The 14,446-nt window shown below is 45.9% G+C and overlaps 1 protein-coding gene across 8 annotated transcripts in view; it reads right to left on the bottom strand.

Moving 5' to 3' along the window:
- HECTD4 (HECT domain E3 ubiquitin protein ligase 4) overlaps positions 1-14,446 on the bottom strand; it is a 4,298,785-nt gene that overhangs the window by 604,978 nt on the left and 3,679,361 nt on the right. The window lies entirely within an intron of this gene.

Here is a 14,446-nt window from a genome sequence, read left to right as displayed (position 1 = left end):
TGCGTGTTAAAATCAAGAAAAAGAAGTTAAAACAAAAAAAAAGATGCACGCTATACAGCTGAAACGGGTGTGAAAATCCCTTACAGTTCCACAAAATCAATATAACCTGAGTGGGCACACCATGCGTGAGAGTCTCTTCAGATTGGCCCACTAGGTCTTGCATTTAAGGTGGCTGCCACCCAGGACCAATCTTCCTCCCGGGCACCATAAACTGTCCGCACGCACTGAAAATTCTCTCCCGTTTGTACCTGCCCCCTGAGTTCTTATTGTTAATTTTGCATTTTCCAATAATGGGTCAGGTTTCATGGGGTCTGCCCAGTGCACCCTAGCTGCCGATGGGCAGACTCTATATAATGTATTGAGTTTGTAGCCCAAGATCTATTCACATCTGCTTTCCGACCTACTTTCCCGCTTTGCTTCCATCAGGACAAAGGGAGCAACAGCGGCCAAAAAAGCAGAGGCAATAGAAACATTTGCCAAGGCTGCCATCTGAGGCGAGCCGGAGTCATCGCCACAGCCCCATTCCACACCCCACCCTGGTAACACTACTGATCCCCACCAGATGCTGGAAACTATGACCAGTGGGTTTACAACGGTGAATGAAAAACTGGACGATATTACTGCCAATGTTACCTCCATGTGTGCACAGCTAGCAGAAGAGGTACTGCGTATCAACAAAGCTGAACAAATTGGGGCCACAGAAGACAATGTGCAGGGGTTGCAGGAAGCAGTGAATACACTGCCAAAGGACATGAAATTTGTCAAAAATAAATGTGAGGATTTGGAATCCCGTTCCCGGAGGAATATCATCTGTATCATTGGGGTCCCGGAGGACACGCTGTCGGGTAGCATGGAGCAGGCGGTGGAGTGGCTACTGAAAGACCGTCTGGACAACCCGCAGCTGTCCCCCTTTTTTGCAGTGGAGAGAGCACATTGTGCGCTGGTGTCCAGACCCAAACCTGGGGATTTCCCACATCCCATTATAGCAAATATTTTAAGTTTTAGCAAATATTTTAAATTTAAGCTACAGAGACAGGGATCAACTTCTCAAATTCGCCAGAGACAAAAGAGAACTATGTCTGGGGTCCCAAGTCATCAGGATCTATCCAGACTTTTCGGTGGCAGTTCAACAAGAGAGACGTCAATATATTGGGGTCAAGAAGTTAACCAGAGAACATAATATCCTATATGCAATGCTATATCCGGCACGCCTTCGTTTTCAGTTTCGTTGTAAATTCTTCTTTTTTTTTTACAGTCCCCGAGGAACCGAGGAAGCTGTGAAATGTATTGAGGCCCAGTTCACGTTACCAGACCAGTGGGCTGCGGTGGCCGTTAACCACCTGCTGGGTTGACACCTTTTGTGGACATTGGTAACCCTGCTGCGATTCAGAGAATATAGAATGTGTTGGTTCAATTTAAGTCACCATGACAAATCCGGCATGGTAACAGATGTAGTGCAGCCACAACGTCAACAGTAAGCCCCATTTCAATTGCTGAGTATTTGTTTGTGTTGTTTTGTTTATGGTTAGTTAAAGGGAGTTGGAACGGGAGGGGGGAGCAGGAGAGGGGGCGTGCTGCACTGCTGGTTGGGGAGTGGCAGTGAGGGTGGGGTGGTGGGTTACTGTTGAATTGGGTGGTTATCCAAGGTTTTCCCGGCTGTGGGCTGGAATGGGCATCCCTGGCTGGGTTGGCAAAAAAAGTTCTTGGCAGGGAAGCACACACAGACGATGAAATGGGACTTGAGGAACTCTTGTTAGACTGGGACGTGCATACAAATTGCTGCATAATATAACCATGTTACTGCAAAGCAGACTAAATTGATGAGCTGGAATATTCAGGGTCTGGGCAGTTTCACAAAGGCCCGGAAAATTATGGCATATGTGAATAGGTGCCAAGTTAAGGTACAGCTACTGCAGGAGAAACACGCATTATTGGGTACATGTCGGAATGTGGGATCCCACTGGGGGCCCCATAGATACCTTACCTACTACTCCATGCAGTCCTGCTCATCCACAAGTCGGCAAACTTCACTGAGAAGAAGATCTATGTAGATGCAGAGGGACGCCATGTGATCGTCCTTTGCATTATAGAAGGGATGGAGCTTCTACTGGTGAGCATGTATGGCCCGGATATTGATACACTGGAATAGTTTTATGTGGTGGCAGGGATACTAGCTGTGCACATGGGAGTCCCTATTGCCTGGGGACGGGATATGAATCTAATACTAGACCAAACACTAGATCACACCACCACAGCCCCCAGGCCACGATCCAAAGCAGCAAGTGCCTTAACGGCCCACATGGTAGCTTTATCCCTGAAAGATATTTGGCGCCTGCTACACCCTGGTGACCGAGAGTATACCTTTTTTCATCAGTGCATGATATGTCATCGCGTATTGATATGTCTTTAATCTCCTCCTCTCTGATTGGCAACACCGCTAGCGCAGACGTTTTCCCACGAACACTCTCCGACAATTCCCCAGTGGTGTTGACCCTAAAAAAGAATGCTTCACATAACCGAGGCAACTCATGGATGTTCAAACCAGTCGCCATGGGAGACATTGTCTTCAAGGCGCACATTAGATCGGATATGAAACCTTTTTTGCCCGTAATACTGCAAAAGCTACCTCTAAGAGTACTCAGTGGCAGGTGTTTAAAATTTATATGAGGGTTATTTGTATTTTGTATTTATTTGATTTGTATTGCGCACCTGGCCCAAGGGCATCTGGGCACATTTCTTAGGGAAGGGTAACAGAGGAGGTACATGGAATGGCAGTGAATTTACAGTAATGTCAATATACAGCAGTGAAAAACAAATTTACAATTTTTACAAAAGAGGCAATATATCTGAGCTTGGGAAACTTATTTACAAAAAAAAGGCACAGTTAATTGCATATGCTCGATAAGCCAGGATTTGACTTTATTCTTAAATACCAGGTAAGATGGATCAGCTCTCAATGTAGAGGGTAGTGTGTTCCAGAGTTTAGCGGTGAGGACTGGGAAGCTGTATCCCCCCGCTTTCTGGAGCTTGATTCTAGGTATTACTAGCGAGTGGTTTTGAGCAGATCTTAAGGGTCTATTAGGAATATAGTTAGTGAAGCGGTTAGCAAGCTAAATAGGTGCCTGGTTAGTTTTGGATTTGTGAGTGAGTGCAAGAGTTTTGAGTAGTATTCTAGAGGCAATAGGGAGACTATGTTGTGTGTCAGAAATGTGCGATTTCCTGGGGATGTTGAGGGCCGACCTTATAGCATTGTTCTGGGTGACTTGGAGCTTATTGATGTTTCTTTGGCTGGTACCTAGATATAAGGCATTACATTAATCCATTTTTGCCATAACAAGTGTTCTGGAGAGGATGATGCAGTTAGGGGCAGTTAAAAACGGTCTACATGCTGTTATAAGCTTGCAGGTGTAAGCTGATTCCGAAACAACAGCATTTGTTTGTCTTGTGAGTGACAGAGTGGAGTCAAGGTAAATACCTAATGTTTTTGGATCTTTGGAGACGTTGATAGTATTCCCATCAATGGCAAAGGACGAAAGTGGGATTCAATTTACGGAGTCTGGTGTGAGAACCTAGGATAAGTAACTCGGTTTTCTCATCATTTAAACACAATCCATGATGTGCCAACCAGGCCTGAATGACAGAGTAAACATCATTAAGTACTTTAGAGTCAATCGCATGGTTGCCCGTGATGGGGATGAGTATCTGGGTGTCATCCGTATAATTGGTATAGGTGACACCCAGATAGTCGAGAATATCAAAAAGGGGCTTTGTAAATACATTGTAAAGTGTTGGAGAGACACAAGAGCCTTGTGGGACTCCACATAAAACTGGAGATGGTTCGGCAGAAGCGGTCAGTGAAAAGACACACATAGTTCTGTTTGCTAAAAATGAACTGATCCATGATGTGGCTTCATCTGAGAAGTGGGCAGCAGTTTTGAGATGTTGGCATAGAATTTGGTGGTTGACCAAATCAAAAGCTGCCGATAGGTCAAGCAGTAGAAGTAGGGCCAATTTGCCTTTATCTTTTAGATCCTCAATTTGTGTTTTTAAGTCAATAAAGGCAGTTTCTGTTCGGACGGAAGCCCGATTTCCGGAGGCCAAAAAGTTTTTTTGATTTAAGGTAAGCCTGAATTTGTAAGTAGGCTGCCCTGTCCAAAATATTTAGGAGGAAGGGTATCGTGGTAATAGTTCTGTAATTGGCCGGGTTACTAGGATCGAGGGTAGGTTTTTTAATTAAGGGGATAACCCAGGCATCCTTGAGGTTGTCTGGAACAATCGCAGATTGAAAGGAAGCATTTATGACAGTAGTGATAAAGGGGGTAAGTTCATGGGCCGCATCTTTAATGATAGGTGCTGGGCAAGAGTCACCTTGAAAGGCGAGCAGAGAGGTAGGGCAATAAGATAAGTTGAAGTCCCACAGTGGGGTTATCAGATGGCTAAACTAGTCTAGTTCTGAAGCTGGAGAAGTCAGCTAGGCCCTAGGCCTATGGCCTATATGAGGCTGATATAGGAGGTGTAGTGACTATTTCTGCCTACTGAGAACCTATATGTAAGGTGTTAGCCAAGGCGCATAGTGTGATAAGTATATTGAGAGCAAATTGGGAACAGGTTATGCTAAACAACAATAATTACATGGTGAGCATAAGTTTGGTGAGAACATGGCAGAGGTAGTGATTGCTAAGTCAATAGGCATGTGGTCAGGCATTAATTAGTAAATTGTGGTAGCAGAAGCACATACAAGGTTAACAAAGGTGGTTACACAAACTGATATGCAGTGAGAGATAGTCCGGGTGAAAACATACTGTAATAGATACTGGTAATGTGAAGAGACACAGATCTGATGGTCAATAAGAGAGGCTATTGATACAATAACATATGAAAGTTTTGCAGTATGTAAGATAGTAATACATGGCAATGCATACGGTAGTTGATTGGCGATAGTGCATGGGACATTAAATATTAATGACGCTGCAGTATGTACCAGTTATGTACTACTAGCAGTGGGACAGATTATGTAGCAGTTCAGGAGTTGAAATTCTCATGGTAAGGAAAGTTCTTAGGGAGAAATGTTTAAATGCAGTTACTAATCGGTATCGCGGGGCGTGAACAGAAGTAACCGGTACACTCATGGACAAATGGCTATGTAATACAGTGCATTAGATTACAGCATGCGTAGCGCAACAGACCACATGAAACGTACATAAAGGGGCTTGGCAATTCCAGCGAGGTATAGGGAAGTTAAGTCACGGTTGGTGCAAGTATCCAGCAGTCTCAAATGAGGGTTACACATGTGGTATACGCTTGGTCCAAAGATGTTGGTTGAGAATTAACCCTTGTAATGGCCAGGGTTGGATAATGGATACTGGGCGGCAGGGAACTTACCAGGAGAGGGTTGGAAGTCTCACGGATGGGTAGAAGATGAAGAGAGGCAGCGGTACTGGCCACGGCTCAGTCGGCTCCAGACAGGCTCATGACAGGATACGAGCCTTGGAGGTGTGCCTTTGCTGGTGGGCCGGCGTTCGCCTGCCAGCGAAGCATAGGCTAGTAAATAGTAGCTGAAGCCCAATCACGTTGTGTTGTTGATAAACGGAGGAAGTTAGGAGGATGTTTGAAAAACAAAATATAGGGCGGCCATTTTGAAGTGACTGATCCTCGTGGCTGGCAATGGAGGGCAGCCCAAGAACGGCAGATACAAGATGCAAATCCAACGAAGAAGCGGGATAAAACCTGTTTAAGGCATGGAGCGCATATGGGGCAAATTATGCGTTGGATTCACCATTTATCCGGGGCTCATGTAAAAAGAAGCTGCAAATTGAAGTAATTTAGCAAAGTATGTCCCAAGGCCTACCTTAAAAGGAGATGATGCCTCAGGCTCCAGAGAAGCAGGTATCCTTAAAACGATTAGGAGAGACTTACAAGAATGTGAGTCCCATATGAAGTCTCTGGAGACCAAATATGCTCGATCCACAGGTCCCTATAAACTGGTATTAATTTAGGAGGAGCTAGAGCGGTTTCGGTCCCATGCAACAAGCAAGGTTAGATATTTTGCACATCCGGTTGCGTCTGTCATGTTCTGTACGGCAGATCCTTATCCTGGGAGGTACTTCAACATGGCCGCCGTATCTGGCGATTATAGCACACACAACAGTCTAGATGTTCTTTCCCAGAGCACATTGCAGCTCACTGATGTTACATCCTCCCAAGCAGCTTATCAACAGGATCCTCCAAGAGTCCAGTGCGTTACAAGCGCTACGTGAGTTAGTTTGTTACAGTTTACCTCTCCTTGTTTCCTTATTCCTGACTTCATCTGACACTCTCTCACCTCGCTATTTTTCCTTCTACTCTTGATCAGCAGACCGCGATAACAGTACGGGAAAAGACATTACCAGACTTCGGACGAGTTAAACCACGCCCCTTTGGAGCGCAGTCCCAACCCAGTCTCTCTTTAGTTCGGAATACAGATCCTCGCCCTCCACAAGGTATTCCGTACGCTTTATATTCTTCCTTCTTCCATCGGCAGTCTAGGGAGTTCCGTAATCGGTTGTTCCCTTTTCATGTTTTCATTCTAGCGCGGTTATCTACCTCAACATCCCAGGTCCACTGCCAAACCTCCGTGAGCAGTGTCCGGGAGGCTTCCTTTGTTTACAAACTGGTAGGCTTTATATTTTGTGGTTGTTTCTACTATTGTGTAGTGATCATTAGCTATTTCTCTCTCTACCCGTTCTTTTCTATTCTACTGTTTTCCTTAGCCCATCGATTCAGTACTTCGGGGAACTCCAGGTTACCTCTCTCTTCCTTCACATCGATTTCTCAGGGCTCCTCTCTTCCTACTAACTGGGGGTAAGATATAGAACAGAAGATACAAAGGGGGTCTGGCAAACTGATAGACAAGGAAATCATATTCTAATCTAAACCTTGTCTTCTTCATCAGAACTTAGTCTCAATTGCTAAGAAGCTCCCAAACTCAGAAGGCAAATTTCCATCCCGCGCTGGAACATCTCAGGGAGACAACGCTCTCTAGCAGCTCTCCGCAGGGTTTTTTCCCCCATGAGGGTTTCCCTGGGAACCTCCCGGGGATCAAGCCTTAGAGCAGGACTCCGGAGGGGTTTTCAGGGGAATTCCTAATTTCTACAGGGAGAGTCAGCGAGATCCATTCCAGGCACTCACCGGGCCACAGGACATTCCTCTTCGTTCATCCAGCCCAGGTAGGTGATTTTCTGTTTTCCTTCTCTATTCACCTGGAGGAATTGATATTTATATCTAACATTGTATATTCGCTGACAGCGTCCCAGATTTATGGCGATGGTGAGAGAGCTGGAAGGACACTAGCAAGGGCGGTGAGGGTGGAGCGAGGGTCTTCCAGTGTTGACTCAGTTCTTGATCATCAAGGGATAAACAAATGGACGGATACTGATATCCTGGAGGTCTTCTGTAGTTTCTATCAGTCTCTGTACACGGGGGAACCAACTCAGGGGGATTATGCGATACATGCGCTGTTGAAGGACATCCTGTTGTCCCGCCTGAGTGCAGGAGCTACAGACACCATAAACATCCTCTCACGAGTGAGGAGGAGTTTGCAGTGATCGAGGAGTTTCCTAAAGGGAAGACCCCAGGCCCTGATGGACTAACCTCTTAATTCTACCAGGAATATCATGCCCCGTTGGTCCCGCATCTCCTTTAAGTGTGAGAAGAATCTCTTGATTATTCAATACTCCCCGATTCCTTACGGGAAGCAACCACAACTGTCCTCAAACCAAACAAACCTGCTGAGTGGTTTGGTTCTTAAAGCCACCTCACTGATGAATTTGGACTCCAAAATGGATGCCAAATATTTGGCGAACCGTCTCCTTCCATTATTGCCCCACATTGTCCATTGTGATCAGGCGGGCTTAGTTCCAGGCAGGTCCAACTTGCTCAATATCAGGCATCTATTTAATGTTCTGGCCAGAATGAACCCAATCAATGAAGTTGTGGAGGTGTCGACCGATACCCAGAAGGCATTCGACATGGTCTCATGGAAATACTTATTTCTGGTGCTTGAGGAAATTGGTCTGGGGACCGAGAGGCTCTGATATATTAAACTCCTGTATACCCTCCCACTGGCTAGTGTTTGTGTGAATTCGGGACTCTCTGAATGAATCGCCTTGGAGAGGGGAACTAGTCAGGGCTGCTCTTTGGCCCCCTATATTGTATATTGTTTGCACTGGCTATTGAACCTATGGTGGACCTCATTCAGAAACGCCATATAAAATGCAGCATTAGATTAAAGAGCCCTGTAGAAATAATTTCTTTGTACGCAGACAACATTCTGCTATACATCAGGGACCCCCAGGCCAACTTTGACCCGATCATTTGAGAAATCACCTGCGTCTGCGAATTATCAGGCTTTGTGATAAACTACACGAAATCGGAGGTCTTCCCCTTAACAGAGCGCACAAGAGAAACCAAGGGTGAGTATCCCCTGCGTTGGGCACCAGACAAGATAGTGTACCTAGGGGTGATAGTGACTAGGGATACGGCCTCCCTCCTACAAGAAAACTATCTGGCACAATCATGACAGGCTGAGGCTAAATTGGCATGGTGGAGGTCGCTCCCCATTACTCTGGCTGGCAGACTGGCACTGGTTAAGATGAGCCTCCTCCCCAAATTACTATATACATTTGTCAACGCGCCTATATGGCCTGGGAAGCCCTTCTTTGTCGAGCTGCATGCCTCAATGGCACAATTCTGTTCGCATAATGGTGCGGTATGAAAAAAATGGACGAACATTACGCTTCCATACGACATGAGAGGTTTTATGGCACAGCACTTCGAAGTTTACTGGCTGGCGGCCCAGGCCCAGTTCGCCACCTACTGGTAGGGGAGCGACCACCAACCACCACATGTTAGATTAGAGAAGCTTGTTGTGGGGAAGGCAGACCCTAGAACCCTAATTGTAGATCCCAAATACAGTGCTGATGCCCACATGACCCAGTGTTGGCCACTGTTGGTGCTTGGCGGACAATTTTTGACAGAATTGGGGTTATCCACCTGTATTATGAAGGCTCCTGTTGCGAAAATTCCGGGTCTCGATACTACCTAGTGCAAGTTGCTGGCAACCAGGGCCGGTCTTTGTGTCAGGCAGTGCAGGCAGCTGCCTGACGTGTCAGCCTCTAGGGGGTGCTGCACTAGCAATCCAACGAGATTCTATCAACTTAGTAACTCATAAAGAAAGTTTGTGAAAAAATACATTACTACTGTTCCAAAATCACTTGTTGTAGTATATGTTTTTATTAGTTGACAATGCTGCGTCAGATCCAGTCTGACTGAGAGCAAGTCTCTGTATTCCAATTTCGAGCTTGAGGTGCTCCTGCAAAGCCAGGTACCGTGCATCACGTTAATTTCTATTATGCTAGGAGGGAGCAGACTCAGGGCAGCAAATAGCAACATGTGTTGCTTTCACTACCATGGGTGGCGCCAGCCAGGCCCAGATCTGGCCACACGTGAAATCCTTCAGCGCATGCACTGCACTGACACAAGGGGTTGATTTATGGGCAGCCTGCCCTGCTGTGACCCTGTGTCAGTTGGCGCTGAAATTGCCGAAGGAATCGGGCTGGATCAAGGCCCAGCAGGATGTCTGCAGGTGCCCAGCCAGGAGAAGTCCAGATCCCAGAAGCCACCCTTGAGCCTCGCCGGCTGCCACTGACAGATTGGCCCAACGGTGTTAACCGTTATAATTATGGTAAGTAACTGTACCATTAATGTATATCTTTACCGTAAACCTGCAGAAACTTTGTATGTCTCAGTGAGCGCAGGAATAGAATATTCTCCACGTATTTTAAAAATGACCCTTGAATTCTTAATGTTTCGGATCTGTCTTGCCTGTTTCGAACTGGGCCTCCAAACTATTTTGCGCTTCGCTTATTTTTCCAAGAAAACCGAAAGACAGGAACTTGACCCATCAGCGACACAGCAGCTGTCCAGCCACCAGACCATGTATCCATCATCATCATCATCATCTCATGTGTTCATGCATTCACCCATCCATTCATTCGTCAGTGCACCATGCATGCAAAGTCATCCTTACATGCACCTGTCCACTCATGCTGACTATACACACACCCACCAATTTACGCAGCCGTTCCGCTATCTGCCTAGCCAGCCTTCTACCATTAAATGTACGGATCGGATGCACATGCAGGCTGCATCCATCTCTCGTGGATGTCTCTGATCTATTTCGGAGCCCACTCTTATGTTCTCTCTTCTGGCCAACATACACCAATGCACGCGTTCACCCATGCATGCCCCTGCATTGCTCTACGCATCTCTAGGTTATAATGTTTACATATGGGCATGCAGTGCCATCTTCCCAGTGCCCCCTACTGCTGTCTTGGTTCAAGGTGTTGTAAGCAGGGCCTACTCTTGTGCCCGTCACTGGTGTCTGGACTCGAGAGCCATGCTTCCTACCCCAGCGCGTGCATTGGTGGTCCAGAGAAAGGGATGTTGCCATTTATGGCCTGGCCGCCACCCACTGAATAGCCCCTTCCTCAGGGCTCTAAACGTAGGTGTTTATGTTTTGCTATATAAGGCACTCATTGGACCCGTGTTCGACAGGTGCAACACCCCCCTGAGCTATCTTCCCCAGCTCATGGTGCTCCCAGTTGTCCTTCAGGCCCCAGGCCTCTCCTCCCAGACCTTAGGCGCAGCAGAGGCTGCTGTCGCCAGAGGTTCCTGCTGGAGTGCTGCACCCTGGACAGACTCCAGGGTACGCAGGATGCGGTTGTCTTGGTGCTGCGCTGGGCAGTGTCAGACCTCTGGTTTTGTGTGTGTGCAGATGGGGTGGGAGGGCTAGCAGGTGCGTGGGAATCATCAGTTATATCCGATGGGGAGGGTGCACTGTGTGTCCACACCTGATTTCATATGTGCACATGGCAGGTTCACAGGGAACTAAGCTGTCTCCCGTCCTCCCTGTAGGCCAGTCCGCCATGTCTCCTTGGTGGGCCCCAGGGTAGTTGCACAGCAGGAAAAGATTAGCTTAGATTCAGCAATCTTAAAAATGAGTACATATAATGATTGCAGTTTGATGTAGCTTGTTTTATTATTTTAAGCATTGTTTTGCGAAAACGTAACTGCCATTTTCACTGTCGTTTCTGCACATTTTTAGATTTCCCGCCTCATTTTTTCACTGCCATTTCCATAATATTTCCACAGATTCTCTCATATTATTTGGCAAAATTGGCCAGCTTCTAGTAACTTAAGTGTATGGGAAATAAATATTTGTCGCATACAAGCCTGGCATGTGCCAGGAGTGACTCATTTCATTTTGCTCAAACCTTCCTCCATCTCACTTGATCTCCCCTGGTTCAACACATGGAAGGACAGTCACCTATTCCTTTATACGCTACTGTGGGTGGGCGCACCCATCCCAAAACTGCTCTAGCGGCTCTATTCATGTTTACACAGCAGCACAGCCAGACAAAGGTTGCCTAACCTATTTCACCACAAAACACACCTGAAGTAGTATGCATTTAGACAAAGATATATTGGAGTGGCTGTGCAGTGAAGTAGGTAAACGTGGGACAGATACAAATTAGTGAAGTAGAGAAAGGATGGAGGTAGGAGGGTGAAGGAAGGGATGAGGATAGGATGGAAATGTATGGGGAACACAGACCTGTTAGAGCTCTGTAATGTCAGGGAATGGAAAATGGTGCGTCTGTTTGGATGTGAGCATTTATGGGGTCGGGGAAAGGTGAAAGGTATGTGGATGGATAGTTCTGGGAAGTTGCTGTGCAACAAAGGTTGTGGGATATAGGATGGAAGATAGTGCTCACGACGAATACATTGCGCAAAGGTTGTGGTGGTGTGTTTGTGAGAGGAGATCAGGTAGACAATAAAATATGCCTTTGACATTTCTATTGCATTTGTATTTCCATCTAGTTCTTTATCACATGCCTTATTTACAACATTTGCAACATACCATTTTTTTGGGTTGTCATTTTTGGGGGCGGGGGAAAGGGGCACCAACAATGCTTCCCGCCTTGGGTGCAATCTGGTGTAAGACCTGCCCTGCTGGCAACCCACTGGCAGGGATAGGGATTGGGCTTTCGCGCGCTAGCGGACATAATCCCAGAGGGGACATTTCTAGCACTCTTTGACTGGTCCCAGATTGCAGGCAATACGGCACTGATCCTGATGCAATACTATAGAGTCTGGGCAGCTGAAGCAGCTTGGTGGAAGGATTACCCTTCCGAACCCTCCCCACCCCCCCTGAGTGTGTTGAGTTTGCGCTCATTGCTAATTCTGCTGGCTGTCGAAAATTACTTTCTACGTTGTTTAAACTGGTATTGATTTGGGACTACCATCCTGTTCCTAGGGCTAGGACCCAATGGGCGGACAATTTGGGCATACTACTAACTGATTGCAAATGGAAGAAAATGTGTCTCCACGCTAAACATGTATCATTAAATGCTAGATTCAAACTCATGCAGTTCAAACTACTGAACAGATTGTATTACACGCCGGATAGATTGTGTACAATGTATCGTAATGATTCTCATGTATGTCCAAGGAGTCGGTCCTCAAATGCGGACCATATGCATATGTTTTGGAGCTGCAACAAATTGGTGGGCTTTTGGAAAGATGTCCTCAAGGTCATGTCAGAAGTGGTGGAATTCCCAGTGGAATATTCACCTGCTGGTGTATTATTTGGGTTATGGACAGCACCACTGAACAGACATCTTATTTCCTTTGTAAATATGTGTTGTGTGATGGCTAAATGTTGCATACTCCTTATGTGGAAAGACAGAATGCCCTCCCCCACCCACTGCCAAGGGATGATTGTGTGATTACATGGGCCCAAAACTGTGAGGAAAAATATGTAGGTTTGCTACTGTGTATGGCTATACACAAAGACATATGGCTGAAACGCAGAGCATATTTAGCTAGACAATCCCCGGACTAAGATCCAGCCCTGATTAGAGTTGCTCTATAAGTGATGCATCTATGATACCTTTAACTGCGATTGCCCCAGCCCTCCAAATTTCACCAAGAACTATTGGACTGCACGTACACAGAGAATTGCAACAATGTCCCGTAATGACTGCATTTGATTTATAATGTATGACATTATGGTTGTCTGGTAGTGTCTTGTTTGCTGAGCCAAAATAAAGTTTTTTAAAAAAAAGAAAAAAAGAAATGTCCCGATAGTAGAGAATGTACCCACAAGTATGGAATAAAGGGGAATGTATGTAGGGGAAGGGGAATGTATGTGGGAGCCAAGAGAGCATGTCATGATCAGGAACAAAATATAATTTTTCCTAAGGCTGCTCGACTTTATGCAGTAATCTGTGGACTGACTGCATAGATTTAGTAAACCAAGGCAGTGGAGGATTATGAATGGGGTAAAATGAAGAAGAGAGAGTGAGTTTAAACAATCTAAAATGGTCCCAGAAAAGGGAGAAAAACACATCTTTGATCAATAAGGAAACAAGATTTAGGAGAGTGCAAGAAAGAAAGAATGCTAAAGGACAGTAGAAATAACAGCAGCACTTATTCCTTTGTGAAAACAGCACATTATGCTGTTTTCCCTAAAACGGCCAAAACTTGATATTACAGAATGGTCATCAAGGACTTATATCACATGCTCACTTCCTGTTACTGCAGGCAAACACTGAAAAAGGGGTGCACCATAAGTTAAATGGGGCACGCTCCCATGTAAACGAGGGAATCTCATTTGCCTGCGAGTATTCTGGTATTACTGAACCATTACACAAACATGTCCGGGGTAGTAGACTATATGTCTGTCACCCAAGACGTGGCAGACTTTCAGTGCTCACCAGAAATGTATCCGTTGGGAGCAGACTCTCCAGAAGCAAATACAACAGGGAGGGTGCAGGTGCAGTCACAAACGGTAATGCGGGTGAACCCTTGCAAAGGCAGACAAAGAGAGGCACAAATACAATGTCACTGCAGCAGTAGTTTATCTGACAGTATTTTCTAATATGTACCCTTAATTTTGAAGGGGTCTTTGGACTAGGGTTGAGAGAGCCATGTATGGTGTTCACACACACACTTCCTGCTTCTTAGTCACTATGTGCTGTACGATGTACACACACACACACACACACACACTTCCTGCTTCTTAGTCACTATGTGCTGCGCATTTCCTTACGAAGTGCCTATGATGTACAGATAATATTATGCACAGCTTCTTCCTTTGGATAACCCTTTTTTGTTAATCTCGCCCCAGGACTTCAAAATTAATATACCTCAAGTGAAATATGGTGAATAGAGGTAGCAAGGATCTGTAGCCTGAACAGCTCTGAACGTAAGCCACCTTCATTGTGCTCTGCAAAGCACTATTCTGCCACTGTGGGCTAACTCAGTGCTGTAAGAATGCCCCCCCCAAAAATAACAAGAACAGGGAGAGAGGGTAATCACAGGATCCGAGAAAGCAAAGGTGACAGAA

Source organism: Ambystoma mexicanum, chromosome 10, assembly GCF_040938575.1.
Source record: "Ambystoma mexicanum isolate Mex_15411 chromosome 10, UKY_AmexF1_1, whole genome shotgun sequence".
Taxonomy (NCBI): domain Eukaryota; kingdom Metazoa; phylum Chordata; class Amphibia; order Caudata; family Ambystomatidae; genus Ambystoma; species Ambystoma mexicanum.
Note: the sequence above shows the minus strand (reverse complement) of the source record. Positions and strands in the feature narration are given on the sequence as shown.